At 41.0% G+C, this 15,341-nt stretch overlaps 1 protein-coding gene across 1 annotated transcript in view; it reads right to left on the reverse strand.

The window, feature by feature from the left end:
- sntg1 (syntrophin, gamma 1) overlaps positions 1–15,341 on the reverse strand; it is a 555,024-nt gene that overhangs the window by 177,363 nt on the left and 362,320 nt on the right. The gene's annotated exons all lie outside the window — the stretch shown is intronic.

Genomic DNA, 15,341 nt, shown 5'->3' on the forward strand with positions numbered 1-15,341 from the left:
TTCATGCTGATAGTAGGGTATCTTACACTCAAGGAGTCTTCAGTCAGTCTTCAGCTGAGCTGGCTTTTTGTGTGCTGCCTGAAAAGATATCAAGACATCTATGCTTTGTCGAGGAGGCAGTGTTTCTGAAAGGGTTAATATTGGCAATGGCATCCAGTTTCACCCAATGTAATGGTGCCGTAAGGACCTGGGTGGAGAAGCTTACGATCTTAAAGAGGATAGGTCTCACAGTCGTCTTAGTAACACTGTCTAATTTAATAATGTAATTTTATCCAATTGTTATCATGCAATAAACTACATCTTGCTTATGAAACGAACCTCTTCCCATTGAGAATCACTAGTGGATTTTCTTTACCACTGTATACCATGTAGGCCCTTGAACACAATGACGAAGAGAGGAATGATGGACACAAACTATTCAATCACAAGCTAGTGCGGTTAACATTACAACATATGAAACATTGCTAACTCTTAGGGCAAAAGCTCACTGCATCTTCTTCTTAGCAAGAACTGAAGAGAACAGTGGCAAGTCTTCATCTAGAATCAGGCTTCTGGGAGAAAGCATCCCTCCCAACAGGATCTATTAGCAACTTAAAAAGATCAACATCTTCTTCACTCGGCAGCATCATTGCTGTGAGAATGCAATCACAGAGACCAAGATCACAGGCTAAAGGTGGGTGGGTAGGTGATTTGCACAAAGATTTTCTAGAAGTGAGATTCATGGGCTGAGAATGGCAGAACAGTTGGAAGCAAAAATAGAGGTAGCTTTCAGCATAAATACCCTACCATGCATATATTACTCCAGGAACTGTGTGCCTTTGATCATGGATCTTTATACTTAGAACTTAAATTAGAATAATATGACAGAGAGACTATTGAGACTATTAAGACCTTGCCCTCCAGATTTACAACCTAGCAGACAGGCAGTTGAATAAATACTGGAAGATGGGGCTGGCCCAAAGAAATCTGCTGAAGTACACTTAAGGAGGATCTTTAACAGCAGAACACCACCTGAGCCCGAGCAAAGGACATGGAGACAAACCAGAGACAGCAATGGAGTCTTGCTGCCCTTTATAAGGCACAGGACTGGAGGAACAAAGTTTATGTAACTGCAACATTTGAATAGTCTAGAGGACGTGGTCTGGTTAGTGTTGAAATTCTTGATTCAAAAATTTAAATGGAAACAGTTTCTCCCAGATATGGTCTGCTAGGTTTCCTATGGAGCACGAAATGGGAAAGAGAATGAAGCTAGGCCACGCCAGAAAAAATAGCCATGGAAAGTTACTCTATCAGAAAAGGGGAAAAGAGAGAGAAAGGATGTTAACAGGCGGTCTTATCTGCTGAGGGTCTTTGGGGACAATTCTCCGACATCAATTTTGAAGATAGCCAGTGCTTGAAATAAAAGCATGATGAGTTTGTGATTGAAATCTGATTATTGCAGCAACTACAACTAAAACCTCAAAGCAGTTTAGATGAAGTCTGTTTTGTCAATAGTTGTCAAAGTGACCATGGTTCTTAACTATAATGTAGGTGGCTCTTTCCATGCTGCTCCTGGAGATGGCAGCAATATTTTTTTAACTTCCTTTCAGTGCATTGCTGCCCAATGTGACTGTGGTTTGTGACACACAGGTAGTTTAATCGCATTCCTTCTTGTCAGGCTCAAACTGGGAGAGTGATCACAGGAATTTGCACAGATTGCAGACTTTCCATTGTGCAAGTTGCCATTGTTTTGTACAATCTGTAATTCAAATCAGGTATTTCCTGAACTGAAAGGGATTTCAACCTGTCATATGCAGTTGATGTATGACCACAAATAGTGTGTCAAAGCGGGTCAATAGCAAATAACTCATGTAGTAGTCAAGATTTTTTCAGTCTGCAATCTCCTGACAACTGTATTTGACTCATTGACTATGGCAATTAGCGACATCCAAAGATGGTTACTCAGTGGCAAGATTAATCCACATGCAGCTCATGAACCTGCTCAGGATGTGCACATACATATAACATGCGTTCAAAAAGAGTCATGCTACTGTAAGAAATATTATAGAGCACTGTACCTGTACTAACAAGCATGGCTTTCCAGTGCCATATCTGCTTGGGAGGAACCTTGCATTGTCCAGTTAAGGAGGTATTAAGTTAATGATTGTGTCCTACGTGCTGCACATTCTTTCCCTGAGAGATAAAAAAAAAACTCTTTGTGCCACGTATCAGATGAAAAACTGAGCAGTTGTCTTGGTAGTGGAGGATAAAGTTAAGAAAGAAGTGAATGTAGTAGGTGTCATGTAAGATGTGCTCTTTGGGGTGTTTGATCATAACAAGTCTCTGAACCATGTTTATCTCATATTAAATCTGGATGTGAGAATATAAGTTTTGTGCGTATATAGTATTTAGTATTACAATTCTAACTTTGTATTGCAAAATTTATTGCTGTTTTGTTTAAAACTATGAAATGTTGTGATTTTCTTCTCCTATTGAATTGTTGGATATCTCAATTTGTCTACTATTTTTAAAAAGTTACTGCCCTTCATCAGATCATAATATACATTTGGTCCCTTGATCTGGGCTCATAGGTCAAAATGCAAGGCTTCCTACTGTTACAGCCAGGTTATACAGTCATCTCATCAGATGTTGGACAATATGGTCACACTCCTGAAGAGACTAGGCTTGCTTGTGGAGTAACCAGTACAAGAAACTATTAACCAATATTGCAGTCCTGAAGCTGACAAGAATCATGCCCAGAAATTCCAATCAAAAAGGTGTGCTTAAACAGATCAACATACTGAAAACAAGCAGAGAACACTGGAAATTATCAAAGAAAGTTAGAACAAATAATCAAAAAGGATAGCAAAGCTTCTACAGGTATATAAGAGAGTTGCATGAATGTTGGTCCTTTGGAAGATGAAACTGCAGAGTTAATAGTGGGGAATTAAGGATAATAAGGAAGTGGTGGTGGAGATAGTGGAGCTATTGGGTACAATATTCCAAAATTCCTTGCACATAGGGAAGGTCCCAGTGGATTGGAAAAAATGCTAATGTAACTCCCTTATTCAAAAAGGGAGGGTGGTAATATGTAAGCAATTACAGACCAATCAGTTTAACATCTGTTTTTGGGAAAGTGTTAGAATCAATTATCCAGAAAACAATATCTTGGAAAGTCAAAATGTTATCCATCAGAGTCAGCATGGTTTTATGAAAGGCAAATCATGTTCGACTAGTTTGCTAGAGTTCTTCAAAGATGTAACAAGTAAAGTGGATAATGGGGTTCCTGTAGATGTTATATATCTGGACTTCTGGAAGACATTTGATGAGGTGCTGCACAAAAGGTGAATTCACAAGGTTGAATCATGTGGGATTACTGGTAATTTAGTAGCTTGGATAGATGACTCACTGATGGACAGAAGACAGAGAATTGGGATAAATGTTTTTCTTTTCTGGATGGCAAGATGCAGCTAGTGGGGTGCCTGAGAGTTCGGTCTTGAACCTCAGCTATTTACAATCTATATTAATGACTTGGAGACAGGGACAAAAGGCTCTATAGCCAAATTTGCAGATGACATTGGCAGGATGGTAAATTGCAATGAGGAAATAAGAACCATACAAATGGATATAGATCGGATAGAATATTGGGCCAAAATACGACAGATGGAGTTTAACATGGATAAGCGTGAGGTCATGCAGTTTTGTTGAAAAATTGGGAAGGTGACCTATTATCTAAATGGGGAGAGCAGAGGGTGCTCTCGTGCAGAAGGATCTGGGTCTCTTTGTTCACATTTCACAGAAACTAGTGTACAGATATAGCAGATAACAAAGAAAGTGAATTGAATGTTGGCTGTTATAGCTAAAGCAATAGAATATAAAGGTAAGGAAGTATTATTGCAACTATACTATTGTGCACAGTTTTGGTCCCCTTATTTGAGAAAAGATGTAGTGGCATTGGAAACAGTTCAGAGGAAGTTCGATGGATTGATTCCAGAGATGAGAGGTTTGTTGCAAGAAGAGTGATTGAACAGTTTAGGCCTACACTCTTTGAAATTTAGAAGAATGAGGGGAGATCAAATATTCAAGGTGATAAAAGGTATGGATAAAATTCATGTGGAGTGGATGCTTCCTCTTGTGGATTACATACATTTGAAAGTGAATTTGTTCCAAACAATGAAAAATTAGATTACTAAGTGTAGAGATAAAAATCCGAGTACAGGCATACACAAAAAAGATCCATTTGTAGCTGTCTCCAATAATTCTTAAGATGTTACTGTTTTATCAGAGTGCTTAACAAACATCATTAAGGAAGTTATATAGCAAAAGAAACCAGACATGTTTGCATTTTTGAAATAATACTTTAGTTTGATGACTCTATGACTATATATGCATCTGAAAGTTGGGCTGAAATTGGCAATGTGTTTCAGCAAAGTGAAAACAATGAAGGTTTGATAGGAGTTCCTCAGCTTGGTTCAAATGAGTTGAAAACAAAGGGAGAACTATCCTTAAGGAAAACCCAGTAATACTTAATAAACTGTTTGAAATCAGTACTTTCAAACAATTTTACCTGAAGGTTTCTTTAACTATTGTTCCGGTAGAGTGGAATCTGCTTAGCAATACAAAAGAGATAGGGTCTGCAGTAATGGAAACCTAGACTATTATAGTATTACTTAATTTTTAAATGGTTTGTATCATAAGAAGTGTATTAGTTCCAATTCAAAGCTCATTCCTATTTGCTAACTCATTTTGGTTGATTTACCAGATGTTTCAATGTGTTTTATACCTGGTTGAGGGGACAATATATCTATTATGGATCAATTAGAGATCCATTGCCATTGGAGCACTTATTTTATCATGTGTGCTTAATCAGTGAGTCTTTTAATTTTGATTATGATATTCATCTCTGCCAGAACCCAATGCACTGACTGGCTGGTCTGACATTTATTCATTACCATAAAAAACTGACTAACATCCAGTCTCCAAGATTCACAACCAATAACGGAGTTTTTGCGCATGGTATGTCTGTTTTGTCAAAATTAAGGATTTCTAATTAGATGGACCATGATTTAGATCAAAAAATTTAGCACCACCTTAATTTTTAAGGCTACACCAACCACAGGAACAAAGAGAAAATCCATGGAGGTCCTGTTAAATGTGCTCTCTCATATCCAGCAGACAACATACAAAACTCTTTAAAACGCTTTAAAACAAACCTGAAGGCAGAAAACATGAGCAGCATAGCATTTTTATGTACTGTTAGGACAACATACCAATGCTTTGGACCATGTGAAAAACTAGAAGCTATTGAACTCTTTGGATTTCTGGATTAAACATGGTTTTACCAAGGACTGAGGTCAACAGCTTATGGGAATCACCTACTGACAAACACTTCAGTTACATTGGAAAATTAGCCAAGCAAAGCTTTGACAGAGGTAAGAAATGGGATAAAGAGATGATTTGTTGTCCTTGGTTGCTAGGAAATTTGGCATTTGAAAAAGACAATGAGCCCTTACATTGATAGTTACCTTGCAACCTTTTCTGGAAAGTGTAAAAATAGATAAGTCCCCTGGGCCAGATGGGATTTATCCTAGGATTCTCTGGGAAGCCAGGGAGGAGATTGCTGAGCTTTTGGCTTTGATGTTTATGTTCTCATTGTCTACAGGAATAGTGCCAGAAGACTGGAGGATAGCAAATGTTCTTCCTTTGTTCAAGAAGGGAAGTAGAGACAACTCTGAAAATTAGAGACCTGTGAGCCTTATGTCGGTTGTGGGTAAAGTGTGGAAAAGGTTATAAGAGACAGGATTTATAATCATCTAGAAAGGAATAAGCTGAATAGGGATAGTCAACACGGTTTTGTAAAGGGTAGATCATGCCTCACAAACTTTATTGAGTTCTTTGAGAAGGTGACCAAACAGGTGGATGAGGGTCAAGCAATTGATATGATATATATGAATTTCAGTAAGGTGTTTACTGAACAGATAAGTTCCCCATGTTAGGGTATTGCACAAAATAAAAATAAAAGATAGACAGGGTGGTTAAGAAGGTGTTTAGCACGCTTGACTTCACAAAACAGGGGCGGCATGGTGGCTCAGTAGTTAGCTCTACTGCCTCACAACACCAGGGACCCGGGTTTGATTCCAGCCTTGGGAGACTAAATGTGTGGAGTTTCCACATTCTCGTGTCTGCGTGGGTTTCCTCTGGATGTTCTGGTTTCATCCCACAGTCTAAAGATGTGCAGGTTAGATAAATTGGCCATGCTAAATTGCCCATAGTGTTCTGGGATGCCGAGGTTAGGTGCATTAGTCAGGGCTAAATATAGGGGAGTAAGTCTGGGTGGATTACTCTTTGGAGTGTTGATGTGGACTTGTTGCGCCAAAGGGTCTGTTTCCACACTGTAGGGATTTTATATGAAAAAATACTGGAGGCATGGGATTGAGGGTGATTTAGTGGTGTGGATCAGAAACTGACTAGCTGAAAAAAGACAGACCATAGTGGTTGATGGGAAATATTTATCCTGGAGTTCAGTTATTATTGGGGTACCGCAAAGATCTGTTTTGGGTCTACTGTTATTTGTCATTTATGTAAATGACCTGGATGAGGGCATAAGAGGATGGGTTAGTAAATTTGTGGATGAGACTAAGATTGGTAGAGTTGTGGATACTAATGAAGGATGTCGCAGGTTACAGAAAGACATAGGTAAGCGGCAGAGCTGGGCTAAGAGGTGGCAAATGGAGTTTAATGCGGACAAGCATGAAGTGATTCACTTTGAAAGGAGTAACAGGAATGCAGAGTACTGGGCTAATGGTAAGATTCTTGGTAGTGTAGATGAGCAGAGAGGTCTCGGTGTCCAGGTACATAGATCCTTGAAGTTTGCCCCCCAGGTTGATAGGGTTGTTAAGAAGGCCTAAGGAGTATTAGCTTTTATTGGTAGCGGGATTGAGTTTAGATTAGATTAGATTACTTACAGTGTGGAAACAGGCCCTTCGGCCCAACAAGTCCACACCGACCCGCCGAAGCGCAACCCACCCATACCCCTACATATACCCCTTACCTAACACTATGGGCAATTTAGCATGGCCAATTCACCTGACCCGCACATCTTTGGACTGTGGGAGGAAACCGGAGGACCCGGAGGAAACCCACGCAGACACGGGGAGAACGTGCAAACTCCACACAGTCAGTCGCCTGAGGCGGGAATTGAACCCAGGTCTCTGGTGCTGTGAGGCAGCAGTGCTAACCACTGTGCCACCGTGCCGCCCCATGGTTTCTCAACCATGAGATCATGCTGCAGCTGTACAAAACTCTGATGGGGCCACATTTGGAGTACTGCGTACAGTTCTGGTCACTGCATTATAGGCAGGATGTGGAAGCTTTGGAAAGGGTTCAGAGGAGATTTACTAGAATATTGTCTAGTATGGAGGGAAGGACTGACCAGGAAAGGCTGAGGGACTTGAGGCTGTTTTCATTAGAGTGAAGAAGGTTGAGAGTTGACTTAATGGAGACATATCAGATAATCGGAGGGTTAGATAGGGTGGACAGTGACAGCCTATTTCCTTGGATGGTGATGGCTAGCACGAGGGGACAAAGCTTTAAATTGAGCGGTGATAGGTATAGGACAGATGTCAGAAGTAGTTTCTTTATTCAGAGCGCAGCAGGGGGGTGGAACACACTGCCTGCAACAGTAGTAAACTCTCCAATGTTAAGGGCATTTAAATGGTCATTAGATAGGCAAATGGACAAGAATGGAATAGTGTAGGTAAGATGGGCTTCAGATTGGTTCCACAAGTCGGCATAACATTGAGGGATGAAGGGCCTGTAATGTTCTATGTTCTTTTCTAGTCTTATGTTTCTGTTTCAAAAACCTAATAAGGAAATAAAATTACATCCAAAGCTTTCAGTAAAAGTTGCAAGTCTCTGTCTCTCTCACTCTGTCACTCTATGTCTCTGTCTCTCTTTCTTAGTTGAAGTAATTGTGTATCTGATAAAGTTTCTACATCTCAAAATTTTGATTACCTTGTAAATCCTGAGAAGCTGAACTGTGATCATTTTCAAATACTTAGCATTAGCCTGTCCAAAGGCTAAGCCAGAGCTTGTTTAGAAGACCTGTCATCTGTCTACAGCTCACTAATCTCCAGATGCAATGCATTATATACCCCACTAATTTCTGGATGCAATGCATTATTCTCTGCCATTTCCGCCACCTACAATCAGACCCCACCACCAGAGATATTTTTCCCTCTCCACCCCATCAGCATTTCACAGAGATCATTCCCTCCATGACTCCCTCTTTAGGTCCACGACCCTCCCCCCCCCCAACCCACCCTTCAATTCAGGCACCTTCCCTTGCCACCGCAAAAAGTGTAAAACTTGTGTTCACACCTCCCTCCACACTTCCGTCCAAAGCCCCAGAGGATCCTTTAACATCCGGCAGAGATTCCCTTGCACATCCATACACCTCATCTCCAGTGTCCATTTCTCTTGATGTGGTCTCCTCTACATTGAGAAGACAGGACATCAACTTGTAGAACATTTCAGGGAACATCTCTGGGATACATGCACCAAACAACTCCATTTGCCTGTGGCCAACCACTTCAACCTACCCTCCCAATCTGCCAAGGACATGCAAGTCCTCAGTCTCCTCCACCACCAAATCCAAGCCACCCAATGCCTGTAGGAAGAATGCCTCAGCTTCCACCATGGGATCCTCCAACCACAGGGCATCAGTGTTGGTTTCATCAGTTTCCTCATCCCCCCTCCCCCCACCTCATCCCAGATCCAATCCTCCAACTTGGCACCACCCTCTTGAACTGTCCCACCCATCCATCTTCCTTCCCACCTATCTGCTCCACCGTTCCCATTGACCGAGCACCATCAGCCCCCACCTCCATCTACCTATCACTTTCCCAGCTACTTCCCCCCCCCCCCACCCCCCGCCTACCCCCATGCTCCTGTTTATCTCTCAGCCCCCAAACCCCCCACATTCCTGCTGAAGGGCTTATGCCAGAAGTGTTGATTTTCCTGCTCCTTGGATGCTGCAGGACCTGCTGTGCTTTTCCAGCGCCACACTTTTCGACTCTGATCTCCAGCATCTGCAGTCCTCATGTTCTCCTTGATCAGTCTACAGCTATCAGCAATTTGATTTTCTCAATCAGAAACCCGTGAGCTGTGATAACTTGTCAAATTCTATCTTTTTGTTATTCAGGCCATTGGCCAAAAGAGTGTTTTGCTTTTGCCCTTTGAAAACTACCATACGATTTTGTGTGTTTCATGTTGGGATTGAAAAGGGATGTAGTTCCAATTTTATACTGTAGTATAGTTGTTAACCAGTTTGGCCAGTTGCTTTGGAAATGAGTTTTCTTTTATTAGGGAACATAATATGAGTTCACTTAAAACAAAGGAAGTCTTTTTTATTCTGGCTAGCAGCAGCAAAGAGAAACCATTCACTGTTTTGGTGAATGAATCAGAACATTTACACTAATCATGCAAATCGTGGTGTAATGGGACTTGACTATCAGCACATTCCACCTATCCCAATCACAACAGTACCAAAACCCACACTCGAACATTTCCTACAATAGCAGGGCTCAAGTTAACAGTCCATGAAAATCCACTCATTGCTCTTTTTCCTTACTCCTGATAGATCCATCTGAGCAACGCTCTTCATAAGCCTATTGCTCTCTCACGGTCATGCTTCACAGTCACCCAACACATGTGTCCTTCCTCCAATCTGTAAAAGTCAATCAGAATGTTCATACTACAGCTTCATGCTGGAGAAGAGCACACAACTTAGTGAGAGATGGGAAATGTCTTCCAGTGATCTACATCATACAGTTAACCGGTAGTGCCTGCCCACATAGAAAAGATGTCTTGCTCCAGGAGACTGGAGGTGTTGTCAATTACCTGACAGAGGATCCTGAAGTTTCAGGTCATTGATGCTCAGAGCTGTTGAGAGCACTAATCCTCTATCTGTTAACCATATTGTGTGCATGTTGTCTCCTAACTGGATATTTGGTGTTTATCCCATATACTCTATAGGGCTAAGCAGAAAGCAGTTGGTGCCATTGTTAATGGTGCTCCTGCTATTTCAGGTGCATTTGATTTTGATTTGATTTAAGCTTTATTATCACATGTACTTAGGTACATAAGGAATACAGTGAAAAGTGTACAATATCGCCACATATGACACCATCTTCGGTACACAGTTACTTAGGTACAAACTGGGGTACAAGAAGTAACATAGAGAATCAAATGTAAAAGGGAAGTATTATTGTTGTTCCTAGTACAAGTAGGAAAATAAAGATACAAAGTTGAAAGTTAACATCACAGTCCTTCCTAATAATAAGTGGAAAAATAAGGAATAACGTTCAAAGTTAAAAATCTTTCCAAAGTGCACTCCTTATAAAGGCTCGATCTCCTCCACTTTCGCTCACTCACCAGGAAACCTCAAGCTTCCTGGTATCAATGCCGCAGATGCCAGGGAATCAACACTTTGGGCTCACTCTACCCGCACTGGGCTCAGGCCCACATGCACCTGACCTCTAGCTGACACCGCCCCAGGCCCAAAGTTGCTTCCTCTGCACCGGAACTCCAGCCAACACTGCTCGGGGCCCACAGCTGTTACCATGCACTTTGTGACGCCAATGTCCCTGCTGCACTTCCTCCAGGACTCCAGAAGGTAAGTAAAAAATGAAGAGAACAAGAGAGAAGGGAAAAAGATGAATGTGGCTGGCCTGGAACAGACGAGCCTACGGTGCCAGTGTCGCCATCTTGAACAACTGGCCCGCTCTTCCCTCCACGCTGTCGGATCCTGCTCTCTACTGTAGCCACGGAGAGCCCTCTCTCTCTACTCAACAATGCTCACTTGTTTTCTCATGCTGCCATTGCCTTAAAAGGCCTTAAAATGAAAGAAAAGGGGAAAAAAAGAACAAAAGAATAAAACAAAATTAAGAAAGCAGATGGAGGCAGACGAGTCCGGATTAGGAACTCAAATGTGGCACTGTAACTCGTACAGTTGGCAGTGGCATTGTCTCTACTCTTGTCCCTCAGCAGTAGTGGAATTTGGAGATACAACCACGGTAAAGACTGGTCCTAAGGAACTGCTGCTGAAGTTGAATGAAATGCTTAAGAGAGATGCCTTTCAAGAAGGTGGCAGTCATCTGTCAAGAAATGAAAGCACTATCTGACATAGAAAGTCCAGCGATCTCAATGTTATAACTAGATCACTTCAGGATAACTAATCAAAACTTTCCAAAGTGTTTGTTTCACTTCAGAAGCTGTTTCTGTTTTCTTAGTGATCCTAGATAGTTGCTGAAAACAGGTTCCATGGCTGGAAAATCTGGGATTCAGTGCTAAAGGACCTCAGAATCGGCTTAACAACTATAACTTCTTAATTATTTGTGTGAAAGATTCTAGTTTCCCAAACCACCCTGGGGAGAAAGTGGGAAGTGAAGGGATCACAATATGATTCAACCCACATCCAATTTCCAGGTTTTTCTTAACCTGCTTGACTTAACTGCCTTCAATGTGCTGGAAATAATTTGTCTATTGCATTCTCAATTAAATATTATGGAAATATCTGAATAAAATATGTGCAATAATGTCAAATTTAGCATCTGAATTGTACACACGCCCAGACCACAGCAACACTCAATACAGCCTCTCCTCAGATGGCCATTTCCGGGACCTGAAATATTGAAATGAGTGCATGCACCTACTTCAAGAACTGCTTGTAAAAGTGACCTGAAGTACTTGAATCATGCAATGCACTACCTCCGCTCACTCTTCAACTCCACTGTGACTTGGCCAATTTTCCTTAAACCTTATAAATAGGTGCAGCTTATTCAATGCCTTGAATTGGTGATCCACACAGGTTAGATACCGACCTGACATAGTCCATGTAAGTGAATTAATTGGTAAAGAAGAGAAATATTTTTCATTACATAGGTGGAAATGTCACTGCCAGTGAATATGCAGAGATTGCACCTCTGACAGGACCTTGTATGCTATAGAAAGATACTAAACTCTTATGGGCATTCTGGAAAGGAAGATCTTTGCATTGTTAGTAGTAATCATCACCTGCTGAGTGCACGGCTCAAGAACACAAGTGAGGTTTGATTGGCTAATCCCTCAAAATGGACACGGTCATTGCAGTATGTAAGCAGTCCTAACCCATTCATTGTTCTGCCAGCCACATGTTAAATTCATGTTGTTTGATCTTAAATGATTTTTATGTGTACCCATGCTACCAGCTTTCTTTAGCTCCCTTTATCAGCAGACAAGTCAATATTGTGAGTTTTTTTTATTATTTAAAGGAATTCTGTTTTTGTTAACAGGATTCATGATTGAGAAGTTCCCTAGACACTGGTGTTGTTCTGCATGTATAATGCACCACCTACCTATGAGATCAAGAAGAAAAACTGAAGGGAGACAAGTCACAAAATAGAACACAGGGACTGTGACACTGAAAGCTGTTTGAGGAAGGCAGGAAATGAGCAATGAAATATGATAATGATATGACATTTATTCATTCGGGTACACCTAGTTTCCTTTAAACACAGATGGGAGAAATGTCAAAATTATAAAATTTGGGTTATAGAGCTTTAAACTAAAGAGATTCAAGATTTCCAATGAAAAGAAATACTTGCAGCGAAACATTATGGACCTCAGAATAGTGACATTTTGAGTAAGTTCAGCAGACTGTGATAGGAAAAAACTAAGAGCTGATTCTTACACCAAGTACCAGCTCCCTACCAAAGTGCAAATGTCGATAGTGCACCCATCTCTACTTAGCTGGCTTGCCCACTTTAGTTTATCAGATGCTGACCCTTTAAATAAGGAAGTGGGATTCCCATTCATCATCAAGATGTTGCCTCACCTCATAGAGCTCTGGCCAATCTGAGGGGGTCCTCTGACATACAGGGGTCCAGGAAGGAGGCAATCCCACCTTTCAACTCTGCAGGGTTAAATCTACTGAGCCAAAGCTTGGGGGCAGACCTCTCCTGCTACCCGTTAAGTTGCAAAGAAAATTATGTGTAATTCAATATTAACTTAATATAAGTGAATGTGTTGTCAGTCTCTGAGTTCGTGGTAACAAAGCTTGGAAATTAAATATTTCTGTGTATTTCATGATTTAAAAAGATAGGCAAATAGATAAGGGAGGTTTGGAGGGCAAGTTAGCCTTGATAATAAAGAATGACATAAGGCATCAATAAGGAAGGATTTTGATTCAAGGACAGAAAGCAGAATCAGAAACAACCAAGGTTATAATGCATAAGTGTCAGAAAACATTAACAAAAGTAGCTTATAGCTTTCCCCTGATCCATCCTGCCTCTGTTAACAGGAGCAATGCAGTTGAACAGAATGTTAAACAAGAAATAAGCGGAGCTTGTATGAGGAGGTTTTCAATGTCTGGGGCCACAATTTAAGGGCATGGGGTCAGCCACGTAGGACTGAACTGAGGAGAAATTTCTTTATTCAGAGAATGGTGAGCCTCTAAAATTCTCTGTTACAGAAAGCCATTGAGGCCAAAACACAGGGTTAAAAAGATCAACAGATATTGGAAGAAAGCAAGAACAATATACCCAGCTGGATGATCAGCCATGATCATATCGAATGGCAGAAGAGGCTCAAGGGACCTACTCCTGCTCTGATTTTTCAGGTTTCTAAAATGGGATGCAGTAAACTTACAGATACATAAATTAGACAAATCAACAGGCAAAGCAGTTTGGAAGTAATAGTTCATGGAATATCAGATTCAGATTACTTACAGTGTGAAAACAGGCCCTTCAGCCCAACAAGTTCCCCTACATTTACCCCTTCACCTAACATTACGGGCAATTTAGCAAGGTCAATTCACCTAACCTGCACATTTTTGGACTGTGGGAGGAAACTGGAGCACCTGGAGGAAACCCACACAGACACTGGGAGAATGTGCAAACTCCACACAGCCAATTGCCTGAGGCGGGAATTGAACCCAATGATAACCACTGTGCCACCGCGCTGCCCTGTACATGGAACAAATTTAGTTTGGAGGTGAGGTTGGGGAGGGGGTGCTGTTTCATATGTCTAGGGTGCCAGCTCAGGGCTCATCGTGGAATGAAGATAGACTTTCTTTCACGTATATCTTTTTATTCTTAAACTATTCAAAATGGCATCTGATTGTGGTGATAGTAGAATCTTTTCACAGCATTTTACTGTACTTGTCACTTGCATTTTACGGTGAATATCAATCATTCAATTCAATATACCATCGACCAGATGGTGAGCAGATTACTATTATTGTACAAGGATATAAAATTTCATAACATATACTGAAAAGAGAGACAGTGATACCAGAGAATATCATTTCAGTATGAGGATGATGAACAAGGCACTGGAAGTAGATGAGATGCATCAACAGATATAGAAGGAAGAGAGAACAAATACTGCAGGGGGACTGCCCATTAACTTTCAGTCTTCTCTAGCTGTGAGAGAGGTGCTAGAACACTGGAGAATTGCACACAGCATGTTCTTGTTCAAAAAAAGGTTGCAAGGATAAGTCCAGAAATTACGAATGAGTCATTTGAACTTCAGCAGTACAGAAACTTCCAGAAGCATTTATTTGGTATGAGATAGTAGTCACATGATAAAAACCAGGTTGATTAAGAAAAGCCAGCATGGATTCCTAATAAACAAACTGTTTAATTAACTAGCTGGGTTTTTGTGAAAAGTAAGAGGCTCAATAAGGGTGATGCTCTTGATGTGATGTGACATGGATTTTGAAAAAAAATTGATATAATTTGATATAATGCCATGCAACAGGCTGATGTCAAAAAAAAGCCTTTGGAATAAGAGAAAATAGTCTCCTAGATACAAAGCTGGCCGAGTAATAGGAAAGAATAACATTCAATGGATTTTTCTGCACTGAAGAAAATGGTGTTTGTAGTGGAGTCCAGTGGTTGGCATGGGCACCCTTGCACTTCCCGTTTGTATATTAATGATCTAGATCTTGGTCTGGAGGAAACAGTTTCAAAGTTGGTACATTATATGAAACTTAGAATTATTGCAAACTCAAGTGGATGGGGTTGAACTCAAAAGGACATTGCCAATTTGGTGGAGTGGGCGATACATGGCAGCTAAAGTTCAATGCAGAGTAGCACGAGCAGATGCATTTTGGTTTGAAGAACATGGATAGGCAATATAAAATAAGGGGTACAATACAATTGGTGGTCTAGGAGCAGAGGAGTGTGTGTGTGTGTGTGTGTGTGTGTGTGTGTGTGTGTGTGTGTGTGTGTGTGTGTGTGTGTGTATAGATTATTAAAGGTGGAAGACAGATGAAAGGAACAGTTAATGAAGCATGCCTATCCCGAGGTTTATTAATGTTG

The sequence above is a fragment of the Hemiscyllium ocellatum genome, chromosome 4 (assembly GCF_020745735.1).
Source record: "Hemiscyllium ocellatum isolate sHemOce1 chromosome 4, sHemOce1.pat.X.cur, whole genome shotgun sequence".
NCBI lineage: Eukaryota > Metazoa > Chordata > Chondrichthyes > Orectolobiformes > Hemiscylliidae > Hemiscyllium > Hemiscyllium ocellatum.